The 8,310-nt window shown below is 45.8% G+C and overlaps 1 long non-coding RNA gene across 1 annotated transcript in view; it reads right to left on the reverse strand.

Annotated features, from left to right (window-relative positions):
* The window catches only part of LOC113219893, a 66,713-nt gene that overhangs the window by 41,481 nt on the left and 16,922 nt on the right, over positions 1–8,310 (reverse strand). The window contains exon 2 of the long non-coding RNA XR_003306869.2: positions 1,432–1,541. This is a non-coding gene — a long non-coding RNA (uncharacterized LOC113219893). The remainder of the gene's footprint in view (positions 1–1,431; positions 1,542–8,310) is intronic.

The raw sequence follows: 8,310 nt of genomic DNA on the forward strand, positions 1-8,310 counted from the left end.
GGATCACTTGGAGTCAGGAGTTTGAGATCAGCCTGGCCAACATGGTAAAATGCCACCTCTACTAAAGAAAACCACAAAAATTAGCCAGGCGTAGTGGCATACATCTGTAGTCCCAGCTACTTGGGAGACTAAGGCAGGAGAATCACTCGAACCCGGGAGTCAGAGGCTGCAGTGAGCTGAGATTGTACCCCTGCACTCCAGCATGGGTGACAGAGTGAGACTCCATTTCGAAAAAAGGAAAAAAAAGAAAACGTACTAGTAACAGAATTTACAACTGGAGCATCAATACTTATGAATGCACACATCTAAAGGTCAGATTTCTTTGCTATGTACCAAGCAAAATCAAAGACTCACATTCGTATAGCATTTCATTAATTGTAAACACAATACAAAAAATGTTTAAATACTAGTTAAAATATAGTGTGTATTACACTAGCTATAAAAAAATTAACTCCCTATAAATTTAAAATACAATCCATTTACAACTAAATGCTACCACCTTCTCCACTCTTCTTGGTACCCAGTAACCCCTAAAATTGAGAGGTGGCTTAGCAAACCGCATCAACATGCCACAGACAATGCACAGCTCTGAATTCTAGACATAAATTAGTGAACTCAATGTAACTTTTATAAACATTTATGTACCTTTCACTAGCTTTCCTTACTAGCCAAATATGTATTCCTTTGCTAAGAGACAAAAAGAAACAAAATATTTGGGCATTTTTAATATTAAAATAATGAAATTAGCTGGGCATAGTGGCACGCGCCTGTAATCCCAGCTACTCATGAGGCTGAGGCAGGAGAATCGCTTGAACACGGGAGGCGGAGGTTGCAGTAAGTCAAGATCGCACCACTGCACTCCAGCCTGGGAGAGAGAGTGAGACTGTCTCAAAACTAAATAAATAAATAAAATTTTAAAATGTTATATGACAAAACATTTGGCATGCTGGGTATTCAGTCTCACAATCATTTTCGAAATTATTTTCCAAATTGAGTTTCTATTTTTTTTTTTTTTTGAGACGGAGTCTTGCTCTGTCACCCAGGCTGGAGTGCAGTGGCGTGATCTCGGCTCACTGCAAGCTCCACCTCCCAGGTTCACGCCATTCTCCTGCTTCAGCTTCCCAAGTTGCTGGGACTACAGGCGCCGGCAACCACGCCCGGCTAATTTTTTTTTTTTTTTTTTAGTAGAGACAAGGTTTCGCCGTGTTAGCCAGGATGGTCTCGATCTCCCGACCTCATGATCTGCCCGCCTCGGCCTCCCAAAGTGCTAGGATTACAAGCGTGAGCCACCACGCCCGGTCAAGTTTCTGTTTTTAAAAAATCAGAAACTATTTCTCCACAGAGAAATTATCTGCATTTATAGTAGGCCAAAATGTTACATATTTATAATTAAAACACTGGCAATTTCAATATTAAAATTTCAGAACTTACCGAAAAGGTCCAGTTCTGTTAGCAGGTCGAGAATCCCCCCACATCTCTTTTTATCAAGTGGGCCCCAACGAGTAGATCCTTTTTCTACCAAATTCTGGTTATAGCAGTACCTGTACAAAATAAACCACAAAAATTAGTACTTTAGAATATGAACTAAAAGCTAAACTAGTTTCCCACTGCTTGGTTTATCAGGGACCACATCAACAGCAATAACTTTGAAGGTCTTTTTTTTTCTTTTTTTTGAGACAGAGTCTCGCTCTGTCGCCCAGGCTGGAGTGCAGTGGCCTGATCTAGGCTCACTGCAAGTTCCGCCCTCCAGGTTTACACCATTCTCCTGCCTCAGCCTCCCGAGTAGCTGGGACTATAGGCGCCCACCACCTCGCCCGGCTAGTTTTTTGTATTTTTTTAGTAGAGACGGGGTTTCACCGTGTTAGCCACGATGGTCTCGACCTCCTGACCTCGTGATGCCGCCCGTCTCGGCCTCCCAAAGTGCTGGGATTACAGGCTTGAGCCACCGCGCCCAGCCTCTTTTTTAAGAGATGGAGTCTCGCTCTGTCGCCCAGGCTGGAGTACAACAGCGCAATGTCAGCCCACTGCAACCTCCAGGATCAACCAATTTTCCTGCCTCAGCCTCCCGAGTAGCTGGGGACTACAGGCACGTGCTGGCCCGCCCAGCTAATTTTTTTGTATTTTAATAGAGACAGGTTTTCACCGTGTTACCGAGGCTGGTCTCAAACTCCTGAGCTCAAGTAATCCGCCCGCCTCGGCCTCCCAAAGTGCTAGGATTACAGGCATGAGCCACCGCACCCAGCTGGAAGTCACTTTTAAACATTTACATAATAAATGCATAATAATAAAAAGACTTTTTTTTTTTTTTTTTTTGAGACGGAGTCTCTCTCTGTTGCCCAGGCTGGAGTCCAGTGGCATGATCTCGGCCCACCGCAACCACTGCCTCCCGGGTTCAAGTGATTCTTCTGCCTCAGCCTCCCAAGTAGCTGGGACTACAGGCATGCACCACCATGCCTGGCTAATTTTTGTATTTTTAGTAGAGATGGAGTTTCACCATATTGGCCAGGCTGATCTCGAACTCCTAACCTCCTGATCCACCCACATCAGCCTCCCAAAGTGCTGGAATTACAGGCGTGAGCCACTGTGCCCAGCCAGAAAAATACATTTTTAATTAAAATGTGTACTCTGGGGTCGGGCACTGTGGGAGGCCAAGGTAGGCAGACCACTTGAGCCAAGGAGTTTGAGACCAACCTGGGCAACATGGCGAAACCCCATCTCTACAAAAAATACAAAAATTACCAGATCTTTGGGAGGCTGAGGCAAGTCGATCACTTGAGGTCAGGAGTTTGAGACCAGCCTAAGCAACATGATGAACTCTCATCTCTACTAAAAATACAAAAATTGGCCGGGCGCGGTGGCTCACACCTGTAATCCCATCACTTTGGGAGGTGGAGGCGGGTGGATCGCGAGGTCAGGAGATCGAGATCATCCTGGCTAACACAGTGAAACCCTGTCTCTACTAAAAATACAAAAAATTAGCCGGGCGCGGTGGCGGACGCCTATAGTCCCAGCTACTCAGGAGGCTGAGGCAGGAGAATGGCATGAACCCGGGAGGAGGGGCTTGCAGTAAGCCGAGATCGTCCCACTGCACTCCAGCCTGGGGGACAGAGCGAGACTCTGTTTCAATTAAAAAATAATAATACTACTAATACAAAAATTAGCCAGGTGTGGTGGCAGGCACCTGTAATCCCAGCTACGCAGGAGGCCGAGGCAGGAAAAATGCTTGAACCCCGGAAGCAGAGGCTACAGTCAGCCAAGATCATGTCACTACACTCCAGCCTGGGTGACAGAGCGAGACTTCATCTTAAAAAAAAAAAAGACACAAAAATTAGCCAGGCATAGTGACTATGTGTAGTCCCAGCTTCTTGGAAGGCTGAAGTGGGAGGATCGCTTGAACCTGAGAGGTTGAGGCTGCAGTGAGCCAAGATCATACCACTGCATTCCAGCTCAGGAAACAAGAGTGAGACTGTCTCAAAAAAAAAAAAGGTACTCTGGGCACCATAAACTTTTCAATGAGCTATGAATGTTTCACATTTACCAAATGAAATAAATATTTACTGATTTTTCTAGCGCTCATTAGCCCTTCCTTTTTGGAAACAGCATTGTAGTATCAACCCCACTGTCTCAGACCTGATCGGACACCATCCAGCAAAACCAATCGGAATAATCTATCACCCTCACCCAGTCATTGCTTTGAAGACAGACATATACTTCAAGTCAAGATGAGAAGTTATTTCCAGGACCTTTGTTATAGCTACTGAAAAAGAGGCAAATCTTCGTGACCTTGGATTTGGCAATTATTTATTAAATATGACCCCTAAAGCACAAGGAACTTTAAAAGAAAAAGTAGATAAAGGGACTTCATCAAAATTAAAGACTTCTGTGTATCAAAGGACACTATCAAGACAGTAAAAAGACAGCCCATAGGTCATCAAAATGGCAGACTAGGAAGTTTCAAGGTCTCATTCCTCCATAGAAATATCAGAAAAACAAGCAGTAACTGTCTGAACCAACTGTGACAGAGTTTTAGAAAAGAGTCAAAGGTTTAGAAGCAAATATCCAATCAAGAAAAAGCCATCTTCAAAACAGAAGGAAAGTTCTGCAGTGTTTTTACTCACCCTTGCCCTATCCCCTTTCCAGCATGGCAGTGGTTTTTGTCTTAAAGCAGTAGAAGCCCAATTCCCAGCTCCTCCCTCAAAGAGCAAAGCAGACCTTATTTGCAAATTAGCTTACATATCTGTTCTACCCTGTCTCAGGGGGTATTTGAAGGACAGACATAAGGTGCATGCTTCTATTTCAACCTAACACAAAACTCAGGCAGAGAAAGCAGCAGGTATTGCTAATGAAAGCTGCAAAGCAGACTACAGACTAACAGGCACTTGGGGCAAGAGATTACAGATAGATGCCCACAAAAGTTGAGGTGAAATTCTTTGGCAAATTAGGACACTCCAAAGCAACACGTATATGGGGAAATTCAGAAAGCCATATGAATGCCAAGGCAAAATGTATGATCATACAAGACCTAGGCAGGGCGCAGTGGCTCATGCCTGTAATCTCTGCACTTTGGGAGGCTGAGGCGGGTGGATCACTTGAGGTCAGGAGTTCGAGACCAGCCTGGTCAACATGGTGACATCCCATCTCTACTAAAAATACAAAAAGTTAGCCGGGCATAGTGGCGAGCACCTGTAGTCCCAGCTACTTGGGAGGCTGAGGCAGGAGAATGACTTGAACCCTGGAGGCGGAGGTTGCAGTGAGCTGAGGTCATGCCACTGCACTCCAGCCTGGGCAACAGAGCAAGACTCCATCTAAAAAAAAAAAAAAAACCCGAAATATAAATTGTCAACCAAGAATTCTGTACATGGCTAAACTGTCCTTCAAAAAAATAAGGAAAAACATTGGCCAGGCATGGAGGCTCACACCTGTAATCCCAGCAATTTGGGAGGCCAAGGCAGGTGGATCACGAGGTCAGGTGATCGAGGTCATCCTGGCTAACACAGTGAAACCCCACCTCTACTAAAAATACAACAACAACAAAAAAATTAGCTGGGTGTGATGAGGGGCGCCTATAGTCCTAGCTACTCGGGAGGCTGAGGCAGGAGAATGGCTTAAACCCAGGAGAATGGAGTGAACCCGGGAGGCGGAGCTTGCAGTGAGCCAAGAGCACACCACTGCACTCCAGCCTGGGTGACAGAGCAAGACTCTGTCTCAAACAAAAAAAAAAAAAAAAAAAGAAAAAAAATCAAGACATTCTCAGATAAACAAAAGCTGAGGGAGGTTCATTACCACTATACAGACCTTGTAAGAAATGCTAAAAGGTAATTCTTCAGTCCGGGCGCGGTGACTCGCACCTGTAATTCCAGCACTTTGCGAGGCCAAGGTGGATGGATCACAAGGTCAGGAGTTCAAGACCAGCGTGGCCAAGATGGTGACACCGCCTCTACTAAAAATACAAAAATTAGCCAGGCACGGTGGCAGGCACCTGTGATCCCAGCTACTCAGGAGGCTGAGGCAGGAGAATCGCTTCAACTTGGGGGACAGAAGTTGCAGTGAGCTGAGATCATGCCACAACACTCGGCACTCCAGCTGGGGCAACAGAGTGAGACTCTGTTTTTTTGTTTTTTTTTAAAAAAAGGGAATTCTTCAAAATCAATTTTTTTAATTTTTTTTTTTTTTTTTTTTTTTGAGACGGAGTCTGGCTCTATCGCCCAGGCTAGAGTGCAGTGGCGGGATCTCAGCTCACTGCAAGCTCCGCCTCCCAGGTTTACGCCATTCTCCTGCCTCAGCCTCCCAAGTAGCTGGGACTACAGGCGCCCGCCACCTTGCCCAGCTAGTTTTTTGTATTTTTTAGTAGAGATCGGGTTTCACCATGTTAGCCAGGATGGTCTCAATCTCCTGACCTCATGATCCGCCCGTCTCAGCCTCCCAAAGTGCTGGGATTACAGGCTTGAGCCACCGCGCCCGGCCTTTTTAATTTTTTTTGAGATGGAGTCTCACTCTGTTGCCCAGACTGGAGTGCAGTGGCGCGATCTCTGCTCACTGCAAGCTCTGCCTTCCCCGTTCACGCCATTCTCCTGCCTCAGGCTTCCCAGTAGCTGGGACTACAGACGCCTGCCACCACACCCAGCTAATTTTTGTATTTTTAGTAGAGATGGGGTTTCACTGTGTTAACCGGGATGGTCTCGATCTCCTGACCTCGTGATCCGCCCACCTCAGCCTCCCAAAGTGCTGGGATTACAGGCGTGAGCCACTGCGCCTGGCCCAGAATGAATTTTAAAAAGCTAGACATGAAGCCATGTGAAGAAATAAAGATCTCGGCCGGGTACAGTGGCTCACACCTGTAATCCCAGCACTTAAGGAGGCTGAGGCAGGTGGATCACCTGAGATCAGGAGTTCAAGACCAGCCTGGCCAACATGGCAAAACCCCATCTCTACTAAAAATACAAAAATCAGCCAGGTGTGGTGGCGTACAACTACAGTCCCAGCTACTCAGGAGCCTGAGGCAAGAGAATCTTTTGAATCCAGGAGGCTGAGGTTGCAGTCAGCTGAGATTGCACGTGCCATTCATTGCACTCCAACCTGGGCGAAAGAGCGAGACTCCATCTCAAAAAAAAATGAAGAAAGAAAGAAAAGAAAAATCTCTGCTAAAGGCAAATACAGGGGCAACTGTAAAAACTAGCATTATTGCAATTTTGCTTTGTAACTCCTGCTTTTCATTTTCAATGTGATCTAAAAGACAGACGCATAAAAAATTATTAATCTAGGTTACTGAGATACAATTTACAAAGATGTAATCCATGACTCAACAGAAAAGGGAAGAGAAAGGAGCTGGATAGGAGCAGAGATTTGTATACTATGGAACTTAAGTTAGTATAAATTCAAATTATATTATAACTGAGATGTTAAGTGTAATTCCCATGGTAACTGCAAATATATCTTTAGAATACACACATAAGAAAATGAGGTTGCCTCCTTATGCACTAAAAAGAAAAAAACAAAATGAGAAGAGGCTAGGCACCGTGGCTCATGCTTGTCATCCTAGCATGACAAGCACTGGGGGGCCGAGGCGGGAGGATTGTTTGGGCTCAGGAGTCTGAAACCACCATGGGCCATATACTGAGACCCTATCTCTACTTTAAAAAAAAAGAAAGAAAGAAAGAAAATGAGAAGAGAGTCAAAACATTTTCACTACAGGCCAGTGGCTAACATCTGTAATCCCAGCACTTCAGGAAGCCAGCTGCTTGAGGCCAGGAGTTTGAGACCAGTCTAGGCAATATAGTAAGACCCCATCTCTATGAAAAATTAAAAAAAAAAAAAAAAAAAAAAAAGGGCAGGTGGTGTATGCCTGCAGTTCCAGTTACTTGGGAAGAATGAAGCGGGAGGATTACTTGAGCCCAGGAGTCCAAGGCTCCCGTGAGCTATGATCTCACCACTGTACTCCAACCTGGGTAACACAGCAAGACCCTGTCTCTTAAAAAGAAAAAAAAGATAATAAAAATTTTTAAAGGGTGAGCCAGGCGTGACGGCTCACGCCTGTAATCCCAGCACTTTGGGAGGCCAAGGCGGGCAGATCACCTGAGATTGGGAGTTCAAGAGCAGCCTGACCAACACAGAGAAACCCCATCTCTACTAAAAATACAAAATGAGCCAGGCTTCATGGTGCATGCCTGTAATCCCAGCTACTTGGGAGGCAGAGGCAGGAGAATGCCTGAACCCGAGAGGCGGAGTTTACAGTGAGCTGAAATCGCACCACTGCACTCCAGCCTGGGTAACAAGAGAGAAACTCTGTCTCAAGGAAAAAAAAAAAGAGGGGACGGGGGTTGGGGGCGGAAAGTAGCTAATGCCTGTAATCCCAGCATTTTGGAAGTCTAAGGCAGGTAGATTTTTTGAGCCCAGTTCGAGACTAGCCTAGGCAACATGGCAAAACCCTATCTCTACAAAAAATACAAAAATTAGCCAGGCAGCCGGGCGCGATGGCTCACGCCTGTAATCCCAGCACTTTGGGAGGCCAAGACGGGCGGATCACAAGGTCAGGAGATTGAGACCACGGTGAAACCCTGTCTCTACTTTTTTTTTTTTTTTTTTTTTGAGACGGAGTCTGACTCTGTCACCCAGGCTGGAGTGCAGTGGCCGGATCTCAGCTCACTGCAAGCTCCGCCTCCCGGGTTTACGCCATTCTCCTGCCTCAGCCTCCCGAGTAGCTGGGACTACAGGCGCCCGCCACCTCACACGGCTAGATTTTTGTATTTTTTTAGTAGAGACGGGGTTTCACCGTGTTAGCCAGGATGGTCTCCATCTCCTGACCTCGTGATC

This window comes from Piliocolobus tephrosceles, chromosome 2 (assembly GCF_002776525.5).
Source record: "Piliocolobus tephrosceles isolate RC106 chromosome 2, ASM277652v3, whole genome shotgun sequence".
Classification (NCBI taxonomy): Eukaryota; Metazoa; Chordata; class Mammalia; order Primates; family Cercopithecidae; genus Piliocolobus; species Piliocolobus tephrosceles.